This window comes from Silene latifolia, chromosome 11 (assembly GCF_048544455.1).
Source record: "Silene latifolia isolate original U9 population chromosome 11, ASM4854445v1, whole genome shotgun sequence".
Taxonomy (NCBI): Eukaryota; Viridiplantae; Streptophyta; class Magnoliopsida; order Caryophyllales; family Caryophyllaceae; genus Silene; species Silene latifolia.
Window position 1 is genome coordinate 143,467,796 of NC_133536.1, and position 26,572 is coordinate 143,494,367.

At 37.1% G+C, this 26,572-nt stretch overlaps 1 non-coding gene across 1 annotated transcript; it reads left to right on the forward strand.

Annotated features, from left to right (window-relative positions):
• The first annotated feature begins 21,560 nt into the window (after nt 1-21,560).
• Nucleotides 21,561-21,667, forward strand: LOC141616030 (small nucleolar RNA R71). The gene has a single exon (XR_012530407.1). It is a non-coding gene; the product is annotated as a small nucleolar RNA R71 (small nucleolar RNA).
• Nucleotides 21,668-26,572: the final 4,905 nt, after the last annotated feature.

Here is a 26,572-nt window from a genome sequence, read left to right on the forward strand (position 1 = left end):
TTATTTGTCAAAGATTAAAAGATTGTAAAATATGGAATAGAAATATCCGGAACATTCCAGAACATTCTGACTCGGTTTTAGAAAATGAAGACGGTTTTTTGACCCGGACTCCAAATGTACTCTAATTACTGCCAAAACGACCGTATCGGCACGTAGATGAAAATTAAGAGGTAGACATAAATGTTTGAGCGATCACTTGACGATAAACTTACGAACTGTCACAAATCGTTCTGTGTACCAAACATGCGGCCCAATCATCACTGGGTGGTTTGCGGGAGGTGCAGAAATGGGGTATCTACACACGTATATTTACGGAGTTATTTGGACGAAATTAATTGGAAGCATTTAAACATAATACGATGTTTAAATAAAATTTACACGTATTTGTGCGACAAATATAGGAACCAAAATGGGCCCACAAATGGGACATTGGACCGTGTAAATGGAGTGTAGTAGATGATCATAATCATTTCACTTTGCTTGATTTTTCTTCCATAAGTTGTCATGTGATCATTATGCATGTAATAATTAATTGGACAAAAAAATAAGGAAAAATCACTCCCTCACTCCACCCGCCACTTTCCCCCTTATACACTCCAATTGTTGTTCATTTTTACACTACACTTTGAACATTTGCATGTGTAGTTCTCTCATCTCTCTAAAATAATAAAACCCATTATTTACTAAGTTGTTAGTAAACAAAATAATTACTAAGTTTTCTTTAGTAATATTCACATATTATCAAGGGTTAATTTTACAAGTATCTAGTTAATACTTGTAAGATTATTTTGGGTGTTGTTCTTGGGTGTAACATGAAGGACACTTTCTCTTTGAAGGTTTTTCTAGGAGGATCATCCATTTTATTTAGCTTAAGAACAAACTAGATAGGTTATCTAGTTTGTGCCCATTTTTACCATCAATATCAATGTAAGGAAATTGTTTTTCCTCAATCTTTATTTTTATGCTTTTATATTTGTATGCATATTACATAGATCACTAATTGAACATATTATGAGATAATTTGTTACTAATTAGAGAGTCTAATTAGGATCTATGATCTATCAAAAAGTTCACCAATGAATACAACATATTTCAACTCCTACTTGAACGGTGGCTTACAATTGACCATGGTAACGATGGAGCGGCTTTTATTGTGAATGAAGGATTAGTAACATGGTTAGCCAAACACTTTAACCCGGATTTCAACAAAGACAACACATACACACCGGTTAAAGGAGGCAACCTTCTTGATATGACCACTATGATCAACAAGTTTAATTGGGTCAAGAATGATAATCTTGACAACAAGTTTTAGTGGCTCACTAAAGAAGCTAAGTCCTTCATATTGCCTAACAAGATATGCCGTCTCAATGTCCGAAGTCCAAACTACCTTCTTCCCGTCTCCGGTGAAGCCGAGATGATTATGAAACAACATAGGGAATCTAATGCCAAGCCCTCCTCCTCCTCTATTGTGATTCCACCTTATCCATTTACCTACCGTGAATTCACACCAATTGGCACTAATGTCGAGGTAGGCAACGACTACTTGACCCAATTGATGTGACATATGCATAAGGAAGGACATGAAGACCGGGTCAATGCTTACCGGGCTCAATATCCGCCCCTCCTACACTTAGCTAGGCAAGGACTCCTTGATCCATCATGTCCTTTGCCTAGTTGGGCGGATAGGGAAGTATTCTTTCCAAATGCTCCTAGAGATGCCACCGTAGATAGTGAAGTTGCTAAGGGGAAGGAGATTGTTGTTGAGAGCGGGGAGGGTAGCTCCTCTTGCCATGAGGAAGATGAGGAAGAAGTGCAAAGCTCAAGCAATGAAGATGATGGTGAAACCTCCGCGTCCATGGAGGTAGATGATGATGACGATAATGAGGAAGTTGATGAGGAAGATGATGATAGTGATGGGGATGTCTCCATGAGCGACAATTGAGGATTGACAAGCTTTTTGGAGGATGCCACAATCCATTGTGAGTTTCCTATACCTCCTCTAGTTTTGTTTATTTATCTTATTTTCAAAAAATTTATCTTGATCATTTGTTTGAGTCCTAGCAACACTTAAAGGACTCCCACCTCGATCTCGTTGAGGTGTCTCATATTGTCCCACTTGTACAATCCAAAATGACAAATTAGTTTCATGCATTGCATATATGTGCATGAACTTTCCCATTTTTACACTAGAAATAGTGTCTCACTTGGTTTGGGGAAGTTCAAACACAAGCATTGGGAGTTAATCTAAATTAGCTCTCCAACAAATAAATTCATGCATCATATAGTGTAGTATAGAATGAATCACTTATGTATATGTCATATAGCTTGCATAGTAGTATAGAAATCATGCATTCTCATTTAGCTTGCATAATTTCCTATCGTTTTGGCCATTGAGGACAATGCCCATACTAGTGTGGGGATGGGAAATTCTAATTTGACTTTTAAATCAAAAAATGATAAAAATTGAAAATTTTTAAAAAATACAAAAACTTGTCTTTTTATTTCATAAACATAAAACCATAAAAATTTGAAAAATTGAAAAACCAAAAACATGTTCATTCCTTTATAGTGTAGAATTGTATATATTTTGTATATACTTGTTTGTTTGTTCGTTTGTTTATCCTTCTTTCACATTGATCGACTATGTCACGTCCGAGACATGAGGATTATGAAGACCACATGGTATGATCTTTCCAATCTCCTTTTTCCTCTCTATGTTAATGACTATGTGGCTTTATTTTGATTGATGCGGTTTACACCAATGTGATTGTAGGAGTTGCATGGCATAATAGTTGATAGAAGAATATGCATTAGAGTTGTATATATGTTAGTTGCATCATGGCATATAGTTGCATTTTAGAAAATTTTTGTGAAAACATCTATTTGGGAAGCTTAACAAGTGTATATAAGGCCCTTGTAGATACTTTTTCTTCTTAAGACTTTGCTCATTAGAATACTTGTAAAATACCTTAGGATGTGTCATGCTAGTATCCTTTGACCCTTGGATTAAGGCCTAGTCAAGAGTACCTTGTGGTGTGATAACTCCTTGGCTACCGTTTATTCCAAGGTAACCCTTGAAACCTTGCAACCACCTTCCACATTCTACCACATTTTGTCAACAAAAGGGAATTGGCACAAAAATTATCAAAATTTGAGCATTGAAATGAAAATGAAAAAAGTTTGCAATTTGCATCAAAGAAAAGAGGAGTACAAAAATAAGAACTCCTATGCTTCAAATATAAGCACCCTCGCTACAAATAGGGTAGCTTTGAAAATGTTCAAAAGAAAATGCAAAAAGTTGAAAGTTGTCAAGTATTGAAATGCCAAACATCAAAGAAATGGCAAAAAGAAAGTATTCTTAAATGACAAATGCCACAAGAAATTTGGGGGGAAAAACAACAACAAAAGCAAACGCCTACATGAAACTCAAAATACTTATTGATCACTTTTCCATCGAATCCACTTTTGTGTATGTTAGAGAGGGGACGACCCTTCTTCTTGTCTAGGCAAGAAGGGGAATTTCGCGATCCTCCAGTGTTTCTAACACCATAGGGAGTATACTCTTGACGAAAGCATTTAGCGATTGAGGACAAAGGTACCCTAGCTTGACACAACTTGGAGGTGATTTATTGGTATACTTCTAGGCTTAGTAGTTTGAAGAAACCATATGTATGATGGAGTGTGTACCCTTAGATTGCTTCCCTTATAGATAATTTCCACCACTTAGATGAAGAAAGTGGCTATTCATTTTTGTAGATGCATCCATTACTTGCTTTTGTGTGCTTAATGCTTGGATGTATCACCATTTTAGCAAGCCCCACCTTGCCTTGCAAGAAGGCATCCTACCTCATGGTTGTCTTGTTGTGAGTTGAAGGGCGGAGTGAGACCTGCTAGTTGTCTCATATCGGCTATATTAGTAGGTTAGTTTAAATAAAGGTCCTAATTTTAGTCACCTCTTTACTCGGGACGAGCAAAGGTTCGGTTTGGGGATGTTTGATGTGACTCATATTTGAGCACATTTAGTCCCCGAATTAACCTCGTTCCTATGCTTTATAACACATAATTGGGTCATTTACTAACTTTAGTTTCCCATTTTGCATATTCTTTGAGGTTTTGTCTCCTTGGTAGGAAAGGAGTGCTAATCTTGCATTTATGAGGCGGAATGGAGCTAAATTGATCGCATCTAATAACCAAGCATCAAAGAGAAGACAACACTAGAAGGCCTAAGTAGATAATAAAGTGAAATGGGCAATGATGAAAGGATCCTTGCATCCTCGAAATGATCCTTTCGGATTGTTAAGGAGGAAAAGAAGAGAAGTTGTCTGCCCAGGAATCCGAGGGGACCAGGCACAATCCGGGCGTCCCACAACACCGAGATCCGGGCGTCTTGTGCCCAAGACGAGCGGGACGCAGCAGCTGGAGCCGAGCGTCTCTCCCTGGATCCGAGCGGATCCTAAGTCAGTGAGCCCGTGCCACAACACAGGACGGGCGGATCGTGGCAAGACTAGCACGGAAATCTGCTCATTTCCTTCGAGAGGAGCATTTCCTCAACTTTTATTAGGGACTTAATAGTCATTTAAGCCCTTAGTAACCCTAATCTTTGTACCTAAGCTTTAGTATAAATACCCCTTTGTACTACCTAGATTAGCATGCTCTCTTAAGCAATCTTAATTCATCCTTAATCACTTTGTAATTCTCTCAAATTATTCTTAATTTAGTTGTAATACAATTCCTAATATTAATCACATCTTAATCTTTCCCTAATTTCTCTATTGTTCTTCCTTTATTTTGGGTAATTAGAAGATTATTTGGGTTTATTTGGAGGATTGACAACCTTCTATCAATCATCAATTACTTCTATTATTCTTGCTTTATTACTTGGAATCATCTTCATAGGTATAATTCTCCCTTAATGTTGTTTAATTATTGTTAATTACTTTCATTTATTCATCATGTTTTGCCTTGTTAGTATGATTGACAACCTTATTAGCATGTTAAACTTGATAATGAGTGAGTAGTTTCCTTAGCTAGGGTTAATTGGGAATTAAGGGAAATTAATATGCGGAATGATTCATGCTTAATCTAATATGTTTTCATAATTAAATTGCTCGCTTGTTGTGATTTCAACTTATGCACATGTTATGTTTGATGAAATGCGAGCCTATGAATCATTGCATTTTTTACCCATCACCTATCTTTTCAATGAGACTTGTAAGCTTATAAACCAACTCGAGCCTCATTAGTGTAATACTACGGTTTTATGAGTCTCTGGGTACTCTGTCAAGTGGGGCTTACTCTGTCGAGTAAGTATGTTTTGATTTACGAAACAGTGTTCTGCCTGTAGGGTACTCGATCGAGTAGCCTTGGTACTCGATCGAGTAAGTGGCACTCGATCGAGTATGTTAGTTACTCGATCGAGTAAGTCGGTTAGCGGGTTATATCTCGACGGATTTTGTTAATAATGCGAATTAGTATTTATATTACGCCGTCATCTTTCATAAACACTTTTTATAAACCTAATACACTCAAAAGAGATTGCAAACTACGTTGTTTTTCCTATTCGCATTATTGACAAATCTCGGAGCTAGAGAGGTCGGATTTCATCGTTCTTTGTATCATTGTGATCCTTGCGTCAAGGGTAAGTCCTACGTACCATTTTTATAGCTTTTGGTTAAGGTTGTTTAAACCCTAATTTTGGGATTGGGGGTTTTCTATGTTTATGTTGATGTGGTAGTGATTGTATGATTATGTGTATATGAGGAGGGTTCGTAGAGGAAAGGTTTTGAGACAGCTGGTAGATCGTCTACTGGTTGTGTTGCATTCCAGGTAGGGTTTCCCTACTCAGTATTAGTTACATGATTGTGTGGTGATTGTTATTGTTATTGAGTAATTATCGTACTGGAATTGGTTGTTGGTAATTGTTGGTGTTGTGACGGTTGTTGTTAATTGTCGTTGACTGTTGTTGTATCTGTCTGTGTTCTTCGGGGTGCGTCCCTGGCTGAGTGGAGTCACTTGCGGGAGTGGCTTCACGCCCTTGATTCGCCTCCTGTAGAACCCGCCACAGGAGGGATGTGCACATTAATGAACATGGGTTTATCGCTCGATGGAGATGAGCGGGGCTTAGGTGGGAATGGCTGCGGTCCCCCACTGGCGGCGAGGAGTATGTGTTGCGATGGATACTCTGGCAGGGCTACACACTTTAGTGTATAGTCAGTTATGAGCTGATTGGAGATGGAGACTGGGATTGTGTGCGAGCTGTTTGTATGATTGTTTCAGTGTGACTTTGATTGTGTAATTAGTATTGAGCCCGTTTAATGTTTTATAAACTGTGGTGATCCACTCAGGGGTGGTGAGCAGTTATTGAGCAGGTATGATATGACGCGTATGGGATAGCTGGGATGAGTCATCACGTGGCAGTTAGAAGTCTTCCGCTTTGTCAGACGATGTTTTATACAGTTTTGACAGTTTTATCAGTAGACCGTCTGAGGACCTTGTATTTCAGTTTAACAGTTTTGGTTTTGATCTTGTAATCACTTTAAACTATATTGTTATTTATATTATGTTTCTTCATTGTCATTTGATTATCATTGCCTCGGGTAACCGAGATGGTGACGTTCTTATACCTTAAGTGGTCCTGGTAAGGCACTTGGAGTATGGGGGTGTCACAATTAGACCATGCATATAGTTGAATAGGAAGGATTAAGTGGACTTATAGGTGTTGTACAATCTAATCGATTCAGCTCTGGGACTCAAACCTTCTTAGGGATTGTAAGCTTATACACCACCTCGATCCCATCACAACAATAAGTGCTTGCTATATAATAGAGAACATGTTTGTATGCTCAACTCCCATGAATCCCATATGAACCCATGACACCCTAGTGCCTTTAATCAATTGTTTACACCCTTTTTAATCATCTTGCTTGTTTTCATTACTTTACTTTTATCTTGTTGATTAGTTTAGTTGATCTCCTATCTCAACCCAAATAGTGACACCCTTAGACACGACCATTTGCAATTGAAAATCCTACATCAATACTAGTCCCTTGGGATCCGACCTTTACTTGCCTCTTTGCTAAGAGTTGTTTATAAAGTTATAAATATTGTTTTGGTTGGTAGCTTTTCACGACAAGTTTAAACCGGACCAATGATGATGATGACGACATACCTATACACAACGTTCTGACGATAAGACCGCTACTCGACTTATGCTTCTCATCCCCATAATGTCTCAACTCACAAAGGGCTCCAAAGGATGAAGATGGGTGAAGGACAGAGATGTGACGACAAATAGGTTTAGGAGAAGTGAAATAAAACTGATTTTGGTTTCACGACTTCTCGATTTATATTTTACCGCTGAATTCTAGATACTCGATTAAGTATGGGACTTACTCGATCGAGTGGCCTCTACTCGATCGAGTCACAGAGCTACTCGATCGAGTAACCCCCGCTAGATCGAGCTCTCAAACTCAAAGGTTACTATGACGTTAGGTTGAACTAGTAAAACTTCCAAAGGTCTAGACATTCCAAGGTCAGTCAATGATGGTCAACGGGTCCCTAACAGGGAGGGTATAAAATTAATAGTCTTTTCCAAACTTGTATTATTGAAATATTAAACACACTAATTCCACCATTTTGCTCAACCACTTTGAAACAAATTAATACTTTCTTTATCACTATGTTCTAACATAGATATTAGGCGTCTAAACCCATCTCACCACATCTGTGCAATGTTAAAAAATTAATAGGTACTCCTATTTATAATATCATTCATCACAACACGTAATCCTAAATAAACACATGGAATTTTTAGACCATAAAAACTGACAGGAAATAGCACAAATTTCATATAATCCCGAACAATAATAGTAGTAATAGGATCGGTAGAATCGTGTTACCTAAAATATAGCGGAAACGATCTCTAATATGAATAATGTATAAAGTACTCCCAAGGCAAAACCCCATAACTAATTAAAGGTTGATTTTAAGAAAACTATGATGATGATGCATTGGTATATCAACAATAATTAAACTTGTTAAATACAAGTTGGCCATATATTGCGACAAGATGATGAAGCACTAGAAGTTCATACAAACTAAATTATGGGTGTATGATAAAAGTTGTGAGATGATGAATCTGTTACTTTGGAGAGATTAGAAAGAATAGAAGCACAATGGGTTAGGCGGCCAAATGAGAGAGACTAAAATAACGAATGAACAAATAAAGGGTTAAACCCTATTAAATAGATAAATCGACTTCAAAACTATGTTATTATTATTTTTCATTCTTTTTTTTTTAAATCCAAAAGGTAATAGTAATATTAGAATATAAAATAAACAATTTAGAAATTGAAACATTAAAATATTTGGGATATTACAATCTCCCCCCCTTAAAATGATCTTCGTCTCGAAGTTCACCCAGAAATGCTACAAAAAGTCTCTATAAGCATCCATACAACTGAGTACCATTTTACTCATTACCACTTAAATATAAGTAAACATTTAACCATTTATTATTATCAAGCTATATCAACTTATCAAAATGCATCACAAAATAAAGTTAATATACGAAATTTTATTTCAAAATAAACTCAAAACACATGAGGTGTCACAATGTATCTCAGTTCAAACTCCACAGACAAGACAATTATCATTATCACATAAATGGAGCCTAAACAATTTTTCCTTGGTGTTCAAAGCCTGCTGCTTAATCAACCAGCTAATCATTGAGTGTTTTGCCACACACCAAGCATTCTATATCTCTTTATGCCACTGGACAGGGGGAATTGATGCCTGCTTTATTTGATGTCGTCCTGTGGTGAACCATTTAGTATTTTCGGTTAAATGGGGAGTAAATTAAAATATCAGGTACTTGTTAGCTAGGATTGGACCGCTGAAGTGTGTGAGATGAAGATTCGGAGTCTAGTTTTCACTTAGTCATATCAGACAATATTTATACACTTGTCCGCTGTGAATTGTAATTTTTAAATTAGTTCAGTTATTCTTTAAAGTTCTAATAAACTGTTTAATCAATATGTTTTAATAAAGTACCTTTGGTTTGTTACCTTTGTTATTCACTGCCTCGGAAAACCGAGATGGTAACAGCCCTAATTATCTGGGAATGTCTTGTGAAAGGCTCCTAGATAAATGGGGATGTTACAAAGTGGTATCAGAGCCAGGTTTCTACGGCCTAAACCAATAAACAAATATGAACTTAGGAGGTGTCTAATAAAATGAACCCCATGTAGAAACTGTTTGGAGCCCCTCTTAGTGCGGTTAGGACGGCGCCCTTAACACGTACCATGGTCCTCTCAGTTTTGAACCGGTCACCTCGAGGAAGGTTATAAGAGAGTGAGGTAGTTAGAAAGGAGGTTCTATTTCTGTAAGGGTCAATGGTTGTTTAAGCTAGAATTTTCGAACCTTGTTGCCGAAGACGGGATTAAGGTAAGTACATTGTGATGATAGTAAATTTAGCCCAGGGCCGTGTGATGTGGTTGATTGTAGTGTTGAAATTTTCACGATTGGATTATCATCTGAACTATCTTGTGAATTTATTTATCGATTGAATTTACATATGAGTAAGAATATGTTAATGTAGTTAATTGGATGTTTTAAATGTGTGGGTGAGCATGTTGTGTAAATTAGAAATTTTTCTTATCTAATTATATAAGGAATGTATTGCCCTGAGCCATGATACGCTATCTAGATTTATTTATGTTTAGAATTTTATTAAAATATAATAGGTAATATGATAAGTAAAAATTGCGTCAATAGTAAAGTCGTATTCGGTGTAGGGTGGACCGTGGTAACATGGCATAGACTAAATATCCTCTTGATAACCAACTGTTCTACAACGTATTATAATTTAATCATAGAATCTTATTCTTCGTTGCGTAATAATAATAATAATAATAATAATAATAATAATAATAATAATAATAATAATAATAATAATAATAATAATAATAATAATAATAATAATAATAATAATAATAATAATAATAATAATAATAATAATAATAATAATAATAATAGTAATAATAGTAGTAATAATAGTAATAATAGTAAGAATAATAATAATAATAATAATAATAAATAATAATAATAATAACAATAATAACAATAACAACAACAATAACAACAACAACAACAACAACAACAACAACAACAACAACAACAATAATAATAATAATAATAATAAATGACGGGATTTTAGAGAGATGAACTTTCTCTCTCTATAACAGAATCCTCTATAATTACTGCCATTGTTAAAGCTTCTCTTTGAGCTATGGCGCGCGGAAGAGGTCGTCCTCCTAAAATTCGCACACCAATTGGTTCGTCATCTTCTGACGATCATTTCGACCTAGATTTGGTGTGTAATCTTGCACTTTCTTCTTTTACCCAATTTTCCCCAAATCGATTTTCGTTATGCTTAAATGACTTGATTGTTGGTGCAATTCATACTTCCTCTCAAAAATCAAAATCTCCATTAAAACGTCCTTTTAAAGTTGTAAATAATACTATAGTAGTTCATTCTTCTGATTCTATGACTACTTCATTGGATAATTCTGTTTCTGGCAATATTCAGGCAAAAACTATAGCAAATAATGATGTTGTGTCACAAACTGCTGTGAATCATGATTCTCTTTTGATCATAAGTGCTGTAACTATTGAAGAGCTAATTCTCCCAAGGTTAATGTTTCTGAACAAATTTCTGATGGAACAATTGTGCATAATTCTGATGTCAATCTTGATTCCCTTGTGAATATTATTGATGTTTCTGAGGAAGTGGTTAAATCTTCACCTGAAATTGAGGGGACTTCTGTTGAATTTACTGATGGTAAAACCACTGCTGTGATACCTACTTTGATTACCGTAAGACCTATTACTGCTAAGCCTACTCATACATCTGCTGCAAAAACTAAAGAAAACCCAACCCCTTCTAAGTGGTCTGATGTTGTTAAGCCAAAGGAAAAGATAGGAATGAATCTTTTTTACCATAATGAGAGTAAAAATTCTTCTGAAATTGATGGTGTAATAGAGGATTTTCAGGATGAGCTCAAATTCTGGCAATATACTCTCATGGGTAATGTCATAGGGCTTAAGCCTTCTTTGAAGCAGGTTGGTGATTTGGTTGACAAACATTGGGGAACTTTGGACAAACCAATAGTGCAATATTTTAAGAGAGGCTTGTTCAGTTTTAGATTTGCAAGTTTTAGATTTGCAAATGAGGAAGAAATGAACAATGTGCTGAATAGAGGTCCTTGCAAAATGGGGTCATATTCTTTAATCCTTAAACAATGGTCTCCCTCTTTTTCCACAGCAATGGATAGGGTTTCAACAATACCCATCTTGGTCATCTTCCCTGATCTAGATCCCTATTTGTGGTCTTCTACTGTACTTAATAAAATGGCAAGTAAGATTGGAAGGCCCGTGTTTGCATATATTCCCACTAGCTACCTGTACGTAGAAACTTTATGGCTAGACTTGTCGCGAGTCTCCAAATTAGTATTTTTATCCACTACAAACTCAAACTAATAGTAAGGATAAGTAGGGGTCGATCCCACGAGGAAGGTGTTTATGTCGATTAAATGTGTGCAAAATTTAAGTAACCAAATAAGGGGTTTTGATATGTTGATTGATCTAATCTACTAGAGCAATAATATAACGCAATGAAATATAAAAAACGATATAAGTAATTGAATGTGTAAACAAATGATGACAATAATTCTTGGACCAAGTAATTTCCACCAACTAGTTATGAATTGATCATTGACTCTTCTAATCTAGTTTATTATTGAATACTTTGCTATGAAGTTGTTGACTTCTAGTTCCACATAAGATTAGTTATTAGCTACAAGCGTAAACAAATAACCCTTACAATATTGTAAATTTAGTCAAGCGCTTAGTTGTATCAAGATTGTAGAATAAAGCGATGGAATTTAGCAAAGATGAATGAATGAAGAATACAAGCGATGCTCCACTGTGAATCATACAAGTTTAATCATTTATAACTCAACAATGATGAATTAGAATACTAATTGATGAATTATACTCCCTCCCATCCAAACCAAAGGTAACACTTGCTTTTTGGCACTATTTATGGTTGTAGGGAATCTTTGATATTACTCTTAATCTATAAGACAAAATATAGTCATGTGAGATCTTGTTTTATTTATCGTCATGAATGCTATGAGAATATCAAATTTTTATAATTTTTAATAATATGTAATTAAAGATATTCACGTTGCAAAACGGGCCTCGACAAGTGTGATAAAGCAACTGTTACCTTTGGTTTGGATGAGAGGGAGTAATTACTATAACGGAATAGGTAAACAAACAAAAGATTCATTCACCTAATCTAGCAATGGTTAATTAAATAATAAAAACTACTTGATCATTCTAGATGCATGATTAAAAAACCAACAATAATCCAAATTAAACTTGATATTCAAACAATGAAATAGAAATAAAATAAGAGTCTTAGAACTCAATAACTAATGGCTTCAAGAACTTGTTCCAAGATGTAGAACTTAGCCCTCCATACAAATGATAAAAACAAACTTGAAATTGGAAATTGCTTATATATTCTAATGATTAAAAGGTAGAGAAAGTATGTAAAAGTATATCGAAATTGATCAACAACATCTCCTTATATAGGTCTTCAAAGAGCATCTCCATAAAGTCTCATAAAGTATGAGCATAATTACAAAAATAAAGGAGAACTAAGGAGTTCTAGGAATCTAATGCGGAATCCAATGGTGAGCCACTCCAAGTGGCTAGAAGATCAGCCAGTTTTGCCGCTCCAAGTGGCATTTTCGAGTGACGCTTCATCTTTTTTGCTTGCTTATGCGCTTTGACTTTGATGCTTTGGGCCTTGACTTGGTTTCAATCCACAAGCATTTGGCTCTTCTTAGCCCATTAATTGGCATGTGTTTGGTCCAAGACATTAGTGTAGAAATGTCCAACTCACTTCCTAAACTCGGAACACGATTATCAATCACGACACCGACACATTAACCATAAATTGTGTAGAAACACATCCAAATAACGCAACTAATTCGGTGTATACTTTGTCGTCTAAGCTAACCAATCAAAACAATATTTATAATCTAAACAAACTACTCTTAGTAGAGTGGTATGTAAAGGTCGAATCCCAAAAGACGGGTATTGAATTAAGTTATCGGTTGTAGAGAGCTATTTCTTAGGGTGTCACAATATTGGGTTGAGATTTGAGTAACAACCTAAGCTACTTAACAATCAAATGTAAAGAAATGAAAGTAAAACAAGCAAGTAAAATAAGGGTGTGAAAACAATTGATTAAGGCACTAGGGTATCATGGGTTCATAGGGGATTCATGGTGGTGATCATAAAAACATATTTACATAGTTGCAAGCGAATTATTGTTGTAGTGGAATCGAGTAGGTTTATGTCTTACAATTTCTAGGAAGATTTAGGTCCCGAAGCCGAGTCGGCCAAGACTGTACAACACCTACAAGTCGACTTAGTTTCTTCCTATTCAACTTTATGCATGGTCTAACAAGACTCGAGTTAGTTTATATCTTACAATTCTTGTTGAATGGATAAGAGATGTACGAATGCAAGGTTTTCAATCAAGCAATTTATCAAGCATAACATGTGCATAAGTTGAAACTACAACAAGCAAGCAATCTTATAAAAGCATATTAGATTAAGTATCGATCTACCCAAATGTTTTAGTTCCCCTAATCCCCCATTAACCCTAACTAAAAGGCTACTCACTCATGACTATGGTAAACATCCTAATGAAGGTGTCAAGCATATTAGCAAAGTTAAACATGGTAAATGCGTAAAGCAATAATTAATTAAGAAAGGGTAAAAGAGATTATACCAACTTTAAGGATGATCCAAATAATAAGCAAAGAATAATAGAAGAACACTTGATGAATGATGAAGAGTTGTCTAGTCTTCAGTAAACCCCAAATAGTCTTCAAATTACCCAACTAAATATTGAATTGAGTAAATACAACATGGTTAATAATACATAAACTTGATTAATTCTAAATTCTATCTTGGTGATTAATCCCCTAACACAATGGGGTATTTATACTAACTACAAGTATTAGGGTAACTAAGGGCTTAAATGACGATTAAGTCCCTAAGAAGAAGATTAGTGCCTCGCAAGTCTCATAAGGAGCCGCCCGGATTGAGGTTGAAGCAAACCCGTGCTGCCCAAGGATCCGCTCGACCTGAAGGTGAGACGTCCGGATTGAGGCTTAAGACGCCCGACCTGGGCTCGGGATGCCCGGATTGTTGCTCAGCTTTCCTTCTTCTTCTTTTGACTATCTAAGGACCCGTGGGGATCGTTGAGGGGTAGTGGGGGTCTTCATCATTGCCCATTCTACTTGATTTATTCACTTAGGCCTTTCGTAATGGTCTCCTCTTTGATGCTTGGTTATTAGATGTACTCCATTTAGCTCCACTTTGCTCCATAAATGCAGGGTTAGCAATCCTCTCCTACCAAGGACACAAAACCTCAAAGAATATGCAAAGTAGGGAACTAAAGATAAGAAATGACCCTAATAAGCACTAGAAAGCATAGGAACGAGGCTAGTTCGGGGACTAAATGTGCACAAATATGAGTCACATCAAATATCCCCAAACCGAACCTTTGCTCATCCCGAGTAAAGAGGTGACTAAAATTATGACCCTTATTAATACTACTAGCCGATGCGAGACAATTAGCGGGTCTCACTCCGCCCCTTCAACTTACAACAAGACACCTATGAGGCAAGATGCCTTCTTGCAAGGCAAGGTGAGGCTTGCCAAAATTGCGATACGTCCAAACATTAAGCACACAAAGCAAGTAATGGATGCATCTACAAAAGAATAGCCACTTTCCTCATCTAAGTGGCAGAAATCATCTAAAGGGGAAGCAATCTAAGGGTACACATTCCATTGTAGATATCAATTCTCGAAGAGACTAAGTCTAAAAGGATACCAACAAATCACCTCCAAGTTGTATCAAACTAGGGTACTTTTATCCTCAATCGCTAAATGCTTTTATCAAGAGTAGGCTCTTTATGGTGTTAGAAACACTGTAGGATCGCAAAATTCCCCCTTTTGCATAGACAAGAAGAAGGGTCATCCCCTCTCCACTATGCAACAAAGAAAGGATCATCAATGGATAAAAAGGGATCGATATGATTTGATTTTGACAATGGTAGTTTGCTTTTGATTTGTTTTTCCCCCCCAATTTCTTGTGGCTTTTGTCTTTTGAGAATATTTCTTTGCCATTTTTGATGTTTGGCAATTTTGATAATTGGCAATGCTTTGCATTTTTGAACATTTTCAAAGTAACCCCATTTTGTAGCAAGGGTACTTTTATTGAAACATAGGAGTATATTTTTGCTCCTCTTTTCATTGATGCAATTTTTGCAAACTTTTTGACTTTCACTTTGGTACTTGAACTCAAATTTGAGATTTATTGTGCCCATTCACTTTGTATTGGCAAAACATGATGATAGAAATGAAAGAACAGTCGCATGGCATCAAGGGTCACCTTGCAATAAACGGTAGCCAATGAGTCATCACACCACAAGGTACTCTTGAATAGGCCTTAGTCCATGGGTCAAAAGATACTAGTATGACACATCCTAGGGTGTTTGAAGGTATTCTAGCAAACAAAGTCTCAAGGAGAAAAGTTATCTACAAGGGCCTATATACACTTGCCATGCTTCCCAACTAGACATTTTCACAAAATTTTTCCTAAAATGCAACTACATGCCATGATGCAACTAGCATATATACAACCAAATGCAAATGCTACTATCACTAGTATGCTATATAATCTAAATGCAACTCCTAGAATCACATTGGTTTGTACCGCATCAAACAAAAAGAAGCCACATTGTCATTAACATACAAGAGGAAAAAGGAGATTTGGAAAGATCATACCATGCGGTCTTCATATTCCTCACGCCTCGAATGTGGCGTAGTCGATCCCAAGTGATAGGAGTGGACACAAACAAACAAATATATACAATATATACATTTCAATACTACAAAAGGGAAGAACATGTTTTTGGGTTTTTTCAAATTTTTATCATTTTTGAAATTTTTTGAGTTAGATAGTGTTAGAATTCCCCATCCCCACACTTAGAATGGACAATGTCCCCAATGGACAAAACAATAAAGAATTGTGCACATGTAATAAATGAATTATGCATGATTCTATACTAGAGGCAAACTATGTGTGAGATATTTACATGTGATATATACAAGTGATGCAAACTAAACTATATATACTACATGATGCATGCTTTCTATTGTTCGGAGAGCTAGTTTGAATTAACTCGCATTCCTTATGAGTGAACTTCCCCAAACCGGACAAAACACTATTGTTAGTGCAAAAAGAAAGGGAAGTTCATTCACAAGGCATGAAATGCAATGCATGAATGAAGATTGTCATTTTGGATTCTTGTAGTGGGAGCAAAAAGATAAACACCTCAATGTGACCGAGGTGGGAGTACTTTGAGTGGTGCTTGGACTCCAAACTCAAAACTACCAAGAGCCCAAAATGACTTTAAAAGTGATACAAGTTAAATGTTATATAAGTCATAGAAACATGAGACAAAAACAAAGCAAAAAGAGAGGTAGGAGACTCACAATGGAATAGGTCAATACTAGCATAAGTGATCAACCCCGCATTGTGATGCCCTCCTTCAAGCTTTGTTAACCATCAATTGTCACTTATCGTGACATCATCATCATCTACCTCCATGGAACCAGAGGTTTCACCATCATGTTTTTCACTAGAACTTGAACTATGCTCTTCTTCCTCATCATATTGGCAAGACCCACTACCATCCCCGCTCTCATCATCAACTTCCTCTTCTAGCCTTGTTTCCCGGTCATTCTGTTCTTCATCTTGAGAAGCATTAGGAAAGAACACTTTCCTATCCACCCAATTTGGCAAAGAACTCGAAGGATCAAGGAGTCCTTGCCTAGCAAGATGTAAAAGGGGTGGATATTGGGCGTAGTAGGCATTCACCCGGTCATTGTATGCTTCCTTATGCATATGTTGCATCAATTGTGTCAAATAGTCATTGCCCGCCACAACATTACTCGGTTTGAACTCGTGGTAGGCAAAGGGATATGGTGGTGTAACAGTGGAGGGGAGGGCTCTTCACTTGGATTTTGTTATTGCTTGATGATGGTCTAAGCTCTTTCGGAAAAGGGAATGAGGTAATTGGTTCGGTGGGTGGAGATGCGACAAATCTTGCTTGGTAAGACAATGGAATTGGCATCCTTGCTGAGCCACTCATAGAAATGGTCTAAGTTATCATGCTTGACCCATTGAAATTTGTGGATCAAATTGCTCATATCAAGAAGGTGGTTTCCTTTAACCGCTTTGTAAGTGTTGTCTTTGTTGAACTCGGGGTTAAAGTGCTTAGCCAATCTTGTAACTAAGCCTCTATTAAAATGAAAGCCACGCCACCTTTCCCATTCTCAATATCCAACCATCTCTTGATCAGTAGTTGAAGAACATTGTACTCACTTTTGGGCTTCCCACCAACATTAAAAAAGGAGTCAAGGTAAACAAAGTCTAATTCCGTCAAGTGATTGGCTTCCTTTCTAGCAATAAAAGTGTTAGCCACGAACTTCTGCCAATACCTTATACCCGGATGGTGAATGTACAAGGCATGACACTCCTTGAAAGTAGTGAACTCACGATCGGAGATAGCTTGCTAAAGTGGTTCGGCATTAAACTCCAAAGGTTTCTTGTTGAATCGATCATGGTTATTATAACCACACACTTTACTAAAATCACTTTTATGCATTGTTCTAGTCTTGTTTTCGAGACAGAATTTGACACAATCTCGAGTCTCAATTTTATACTCCCTAAAGGAACTAAAGAAGTCCAATGTCAAAGAGGGGTATGTCAATTCATTCATTTTAAAGAGGGTTGATAACCCCATAGACTCGAAGAATGCCTTTGTTTGCTCAAGGACACCCAATTTATTCAAAGCATCTTGACATACAAATTTTGTACCTAGAATCTTTTTCTTGGCTAGGGATTCGAATGCAAGCCTATGCTTATCGGATATGAAAGTTACCTCCAGATAATTCTTCAATTGTTCCACCTTCAGGATAGAAGTAGTAGCTTCCTCGATAACATTGATAGTTGACAGACCTTGCTCCCTTTGTTGAACCAAGACCAATGCCTTAGATGCTAGAGCTTGTTGTCTTTTAGACAATGTTGGTGTTTTTGTTGCCATGATACCTTCCTTGGTTCTTTCCATTACTATTCTTCTTTCAAATTAGTATTAACAAACCAAGTAAATGCTTGAATGCTCCTTTCTTCTTCAAGTTTCATTTGAATGCCCAATCAATTTGGAGATTTTCGTATTTACACCTTACCCTAGATAAATTGATTGATTTTTGAAGAAATTGTTGTTTGAATGGTCTTATGTTGATGAAGGGGTGATTTGTTTTTGATTTGAACAAGTTTTGATTTGATTGTGGTGAATTTGGATGAGAAATTGTTGTTTTTGGATGAGGGTTTGAAGGTTGAAGTGAGGGAAAAATATTGTGTTTTTGTTTGAATGAATTGAAATGGAGTGAAGAAGAGGGTTTAGTCCCGTGTTTTGTTGATATAGCAAGTAGGGACGGGCGGATTATGGGCAAGTCAGGCAGATTTTTCCGGGCTCGCTCGACTTGAACTGGAGTCGGGCAGATTTTCATCCAGTGGAAAATCAACAATCTGCAAGGCTTTGAAGACGGGCGTCTTAGAAGCAAGTCGGTCATATTTTTGCTTGGCCCGCTCGACTTGAGTTGGAGATGGGCAGATTGTTGTCGAGTGCAGAATTGAACATTTGAGAGCTTCTTCAAGACCCACAACTTGGGCTGGAGTCGAGCGACTTGAGCAGTGAGTCGCTCGAGCTGAGGTCGGCTCGGGCAGATTTCCTTCCAGAGTAAAACTTCACTTTGTGCTCCCTTCCCAGTCCTCACGAGCTTAGGTCTGCTCGTGGGGATTTTTATCCCGCATTAATCCTTCTTCTTTTCTTCGTCATTTCTTCTTGGGTAGCATTACAAAGGCTTTATTAGCCTAGGCATGTGCTTCCTCACACTTGATCATCAAACACTACACATTTGAAGCACATTAAAAATCCCTCCCTCACTTGCTCTCATGTTACACAAATTCGCCAAACAAAGCATGTAAAATGCAATACAAAAATTGAGTAGTGTACAAGTTAAATGAAATGCAAGTTAAGTGGTTAGAATATTTACAAATGGTGGTTTAGGGAGGACTCCACCAAACTCTCCTTCTTTTGAGAGGTGTGAAGGGGGCAAAGCCAAGGCATTGTTGATGTTACTCAACACCTTGTAGACGTAGTCAAAGGCTTGTTCATTTTCATGATAAAGGTCTTGCATAGACCCTTGCACATTGTTGTCTTCATTGTTGTAATCCGAGTAAAAGTGTTGACAAGGATCCATCAAGCCCTAGTCTAGGGTCATAGCATTACCAATGTAGGGATTAACCAATCCCTCAAATCCATTGTCCCATAGACCATATACTTCATTCTCTTTCTCCCCTATGTTGGGTGGATCATGAGTTGATAAGGGCAACTCTCCTTCCTTCTTATCAGGGCCAATGAGGCCTCCATCTTTACTTGTAATGGGTGAGCTTTGCAAGCTCTCATTCATGTTGTGAAAAATTCCATGCTCTTCGAATAGAGCCATTTCAACATTATCGATATCTTTCTTCCAATTGGGCGGTGTGTTTTTGCCCTTCTCTTTGAGATTTCCATCTTTTCCTTGTTTTTTGAATGGAGATTCCATCTTCTTCTTGTCACCCTTCTGAGTATAGTGATCAACCATAAAGCATGGCTCAAACAAGTTGGGAGCTCTCATAGTCTTATCAAGGTTGAAGGTGATTGTTTCATCACCTACTTCAAGTGTGAGCTCTCCATGTTTCACATCGATCACCGCTTCGGCGGTGTTTAGGAATGGTCTTCCTAGAATGATTAGAATGTTGGAATCTTCCTCCATGTCAACAATGACAAAGTCCACCGTTATGAAAAACTTTCCAACTCTCACGGGTACATCTTCCCATACCCCTAGTGGTTTCTTTGTTGAACGATCCGCCATTGTAAGGTCATGTTGGTGCACTTAAGTTCTCCCACTCCTAATCTTTCACATACCGAATATGGCATGACACTCACACTTACACCTAGATCAGATAGTGCCTTGTTGATTGTGGTATCACCAATGGTACACGGAATGGAGAAGCTTCCCGGATCTTTGAGCTTTGGAGGGGAATTCCCTTGAAGAATTGCACTACTCACTTTTGTGAAGGCAATGGTTTCTAATCTTCGGATGGACTTCTTCTTGGTAAGGATATCTTTCATGTATTTTGCATAGGCCGGAACATGATGGATTAGCTCCGTGAATGGTATAGAAACCTCTAAGTTCTTCACAATCTCCATGAACTTTCCAAGTTTCTCATCAAACTTGGGCTTAGCTTGGCGACTTGGGAATGGAAGTCTAATCACAATAGGCCCTTCTCAATTTCTTTAGCCTTCTCTTCATTTCTCTTCATGGATGAGTCATTGGTAGTTGTCTCTACCACCTTAGCATTTCTCCTTAGTGGTTCAATCACATCACTTTGCTTGTCATTCTCCTCAAAAATACCTTCTTTAATTGGCATCTTTCGTCCCTCATATCTTGTACCACTCCTCAAGTGGATAGCATTGATGGTCTCATGTCATGTGGGAGGATTACCTTAAGGAGGTAATTGTCCCTTTTATCTTTGGGAGCTAGAAGAGGCTAATTGAGATAATTGAGTCTCCAACATTTTTGTGTGAGCAAGGATATTGTTGATGGTGGTGTCTTTGGCTTGGCTATCTCTTTGCATTTGAGCAAAGAAATCTTGTTGGCTCTTTTGCATTTGGAGGACCGCTTTTTGGACATCAAAAGCTTGGTCATTGGGTTGATTGTAGTATGGTCTTTGAGTAGGATTTCTCATTGGAGGTGGTGTGTATATGGGTTGAGGGTTTTGGACATTTTGGCTTTTGTATGAGAGTTTTTGATGGAATTTGGTATTCTCATTGTAGTAGTTGGATTAAGGGGTGCCACTCTTGTAGACGTGGAAAGCATTCACTTGTTCATTCGTTCCCCTACATTCATGTTGATCATATCCCTAGGTTCCACAACTTTCACACACTCCATTTGGGATTGAGGATGTTGCCATCATAGCATTGACATGTTGTTTGGGTGATTGGGAAGCTTCATCAAGCTTTGCCATGGCCTTCTTAAACTTCAAGTTTATGGTGTCGATATGAGCACTTAGTTGAGCACCCAATTGTGTGATAGAGTCCACCTCATGCTTCCCTCCTCTAGTGGCTTTTTTCGGCCGACTATATTGGGAATTATGAACCGCCATTTCTTAGATTTTCACCCATGTTTGGTTGTCATCAACCTCGGTGAATCTCCCATTGGAGCCCATATTAAGCACATTTCGTGAGTCTTCATATAAGCCATTCCAAAATTGTTGAACAAGGAACCACTAGCTTAGTCCATGGTGAGGACAAGAGTGACAAGTATCCTTAAATCTTTCCCAAGCTTCATATAATGATTCCTCATCCCTTTGCTTGATCCTGGTGATTTGGGCTCTCAACATGTTAGTCTTCTTCGGAGGATAAAACTTCTTGTAGAAAGCAAGTGCTAACTTCTTCCATGAATCAATTCCGAGGGTAGCTTTGTCTAGGCTCTTTAACCATTGTTTTGCGGCTCCGATCAATTAAAAAGGAAACAACACCCATCGAATTTGGTCTTGAGTCACTCCGGTTTGAGATATTGCATCACAATAGTCATAACAAGTTTCCATGTGTAGATGAGGATCTTCACTAGGCATCCCTCCAAATTGACTTCTCTCAACTAATTGTATGAATGCGGATTTGGCAATGAAATTACCTGTTAGATGTGGTGGTGTAGGAGTACCATTTGGTAGGTTCTCCTCGGGTGGTACGGAATGAGATGAAAATTTAGGCATTGTGGGTTGATTTTGTGGTTGGTTTTGAATTGGGTTCTCCTATCCTTCTCTTCCAAAAGGGTTGGTAAACTCAACACTATCCGATTGGACAACACCGATATCCACAAGTTCTCCAATACCCACACTTGTTAAAGCCCTTCTAACGGTTCTTCTAATGTTAATCAAGGTTCTTTCAATTTCGGGATCAAAAGGCAAAGGTCTACCTTGTGATCTCCTAGACATGCAAGAAGCAAAGAACTAGAAAACAATTAAAACTACCTTGAGGAGTTTGACTTCCCCAAGGTGAAGAAAGACACAACTAAAAACAACAAATGATAACAACTCAATTGAACACCGTCCCCGGCAACGACGCCATTTTTGATTAGGTCTATACTTTGTCGTCTAAGCTAACCAATCAAAACAATATTTATAATCTAAACAAACTAATCTTAGTAGAGTGGTAAGTAAAGGTCGGATCCCAAAGGACGGGTATTGAATTAAGTTATCGGTTGTAGAGAGCTATGTCTTAGGGTGTCACAATATTGGGTTGAGATTTGAGTAACAAGCTAAGCTACTTAACAATCAAATGTAAAGAAATGAAAGTAAAACAAGCAAGTAAAATAAGGGTGTGAAAACAATTGATTAAGGCACTAAGGTGTCATGGGTTCATAGGGGATTCATGGTGGTGATCATAAAAACATATTTACATAGTTGCAAGCGAATTATTGTTGTAGTGGAATCGAGTTGGTTTATGTCTTACAATTCCTAGGAAGATTTAGGTCCCGGAGCCGAGTCGGTTAAGACTCTACAACACCTACAAGTTGACTTAGTTTCTTCCTATTCAACTTTATGCATGGTCTAACCAGACTCGAGTTAGTTTATATCTTACAATTCTTGTTGAATGGATAAGAGATGTACGCATGCAAGGTTTTCAATCAAGCAATTTATCATGCATAACATGTGCATAAGTTGAAACGAAAACAAGCAAGCAATCTTATGAAAACATATTAGATTAAGTATGGATCTACCCCAATATTTTAGTTCCCCTAATCCCCCATTAACCCTAGCTAGAAGACTACTCACTCATGACTATGGTAAACATGCTAATGAAGGTGTTAATCATATTAGTAAAGTTAAACATGGTAAATGAGTAAATCAATAATTAATTAAGCAAGGGTAAAAGAGATTATACCAACTTTAAGGATGATCCAAATAATAAGAAAAGAATAATAGAAGAACAGTTGATGAATGATGAAGAGTTGTCAAGTCTTCAATAAACCCCAAATAGTCTTCAAATTACCCAACTAAATCTAAGAACACTTTAATGATTAAAGAGGAATTAAGATTTGATTAATATTGAATTGACTAAATACAACTTGACTAATAATACATAAACTTGATTAATGCTAAATTCTAACTTGGCGATTAATTCCCTAACACAATGGGGTATTTATACTAAGTACAAGTATTAGGGTAACTAAGGGCTTAAATGACGATTAGGTCCCTAAGAAGAAGATTAGTGCCTTGCAAGTCTCAAAAGTAGCCGCCCGGATTGAGGTTGAAGCATACCCGTGCTGCCCAGGGATCCGCTCGACCTAAGGCTGAAACGCCCGGATTGAGGCTTGAGACGCCCGACCTTGGCTCGGGATGCCTAAGGATCCGTGGGGATCGTTGAGGGGTCGTGGGGGTCTTCATCATTGCCCATTCTACTTGATTTATTTACTTAGGCCTTTATTAATGATCTCCTCTTTATGGCTTGGTCATTAGATGCACTCCATTTAGCTCTACTTTGCTCCATAAATGCAAGGTTAGCAATCCTCTCCTACCAAGGACACAAAACCTCAAAGAATTTGCAAAGTAGAGAACTAAAGATAAGAAATAACCCTAATAAGCACTAGAAAGCATAGGAACGAGGCTAGTTCGGGGACTAAATGTGCACAAATATGAGTCGCATCAGCAACTACTACCAAAATGCATAAGTGAGCTAAAGTAACAATAAGTAACATAAATCGGGGCTAAAGTAACTAAGAATTGGGTCGGTAAAGACGGTATAAAACCGTCAGATCAAATTCCCCCACACTTAGACCTTACTCGCCCTCGCGTAAGCTCACTTAGACCAAAATCACTCCCACACGTTCAGTCACAAGTTAACAAATTCTAATAGAGAAATATAAGTAGTTCAAATGAGTGATTTAGGAAATCATAACAAATGCATGGGACACTCATGCCGACTCTAACACTAATATAGTTCAATAAAGAGTGCCTTTTCAAGCCTAATGGGTTAGTAGGAACTAAAACCCGTGACAACCATCACTCAAACTTCAATTGATCAACAAAGGGTTATGAATGGAAATGATTTTTATTTTTGTGATGGAATTGTTCTTTTGGCACAAAATACTTCATTTTGGGTATTAAGACATTTGAATTCACTTGGCTATGTTAGAAACTTCATTGATTTGGTAGATGTGGACTTCATTCTCGATCCAGTAAAATCACCCTTTGCTCCACCTCCGGACATGGTCTATTGGATCCAAACTCTAGGTGATAACAACAAATCAAGCTCCACACTAGTCATCCATTAGTTTACCATGGGACTCGGTCTTTAGCAAATGGATAACTAACATTTGATGTCAACTTATAATGATATGAACTCAACTTCGTAGACATTTTTGTATTTAAGCACAACTTTTTAACATTAGAGCAAAAATAACATGGCACTTGGGCACGTAGTTTCTCATACCCATTTCACAATCTGAGAACAATCCATTTTTATTTGTATTTCTTCTTTTTTTGTGATTTTTTTTTTAGTTTGAGAATAATGGACAGAATGTTGATCAACCTACATTTTTGTGACAAGCATTAAAATGAAAGGCCTTTTTCACACCACAAGGAGTCCAGGGTAAACCCGAAGTTAAATTTAACTCGTCAAAATAGGCACAAGTGTCGACCATGCAAATGTTAAAATTCCTACTTCAAATATGTGAACTCCATTTCTAAAATAGAAAATATTAACTAAATTCATGAAAAAGTAAATTGATTCCATCTTTATTACTAAAATGCAACTACATGACTAAATGTATCTAAAATGCAACTATATCACACCATCATGAGCTAAAACCCTTCCACCACACTTGACCATAACATTGTCCTCACTGACAAAATAAGGGATGGGAGAAAAAAAGGTGGCTATAGAAATTACCGTGCAAAAGAGAGCATCCAAGCTTGAAAATTGTGCTCCTATCATCATCATCCAAGTAGCTTCATATGGAGGATTCAACCTACTTTATTAAAAACTAAAGCAAATGCATCAAATAACAAAAACCGGGTTGCCTCCTGTAAGCGCCAGTTTAACGTCCCGAACGACGCATATTTAAGCTCAAGAACCAATTATAGGGTCACTCAGCACTACCCCTTCAATCAAACTAACATTAAAACTAAGAGCGGAACATGTAAATGCCCTTATGAGAAGATCGTACAAGTTAGCAAAAGATATGGTAGAGACATCATGATAGCTTAAAATGGAAAGTAACCATACACAATTCATAATAATATAAGCTTGATCGATATTTTTGTCCGATTCTATAGGCATATCAAAAATAATCACGTACTCATGGTATGGTTCCTTATAAAAATGGGTCATCTCAAGCAAGTTATTCTTTTTCCCACTTTCAATAAAATTGATGTCCAAATCACATAAGATACCACCTAAATCACCACCCAAAGTGTCACCATCAAATTGTGGGGGTAATGTAAAATATACCTTGGGTTCAATGTAGACAAGGTGGACACATTTAAGTCATGACTCCCTACCTCATTATCATGTAGTTCACTCCGATCATGTATAAGTGAAATAGGATAATCGTTGTTGCTCATATCATCATTTAGACTCGATTCATTGTTAGGTGGGATGTCAAAACAATGAGCAAGATTAAGAGTTAATCTAGTCATTTCTAATTATCTGGAATCAACCAAAAGATCAAGTACATCCTATTTCTTTTCATGACTCAACCCAAAAAATCCACCCTCACTTTCGACTTGAACATCAATTTGAGTCTCTAGATTGAAATTATAGTAAATTCCGACCCAAATACCTTGACTCTTAGCTAAACATAGGTGATCTACCAAATATTTCTCAAGCCTTTTGTCAGTTGTGATGAATTAATTAATGCTCTTATTGGGGGAAATAGAAATACATTTTCTAAGTAAAAGATACAACACCCTTATTAAAACAATGTTTACAAGAAATATTTACAAGCACAAAAAAAAACAATTGCCTTCCCTGGCAACGGCGCCGAAATTTGGCTAAACTTGTCGCGAGTCTCGAAATTAGTATTTTTATCCACTACAAACTCAAACTAATAGTAAGGGTAAGTAGGGGTCGATCCCACGAGGAAGGAGTTTATGTCGATTAAATGTGTGCAAAAGTTAAGTAACCAAACAGGGGGTTTTGATATGTTGATTGATCTAATCTACTAGAGCAATAATATAACGCAATGAAATATAAAAAACAATATTAATAATTGACCGTGTAAACAAATGATGAGAATAATTCTT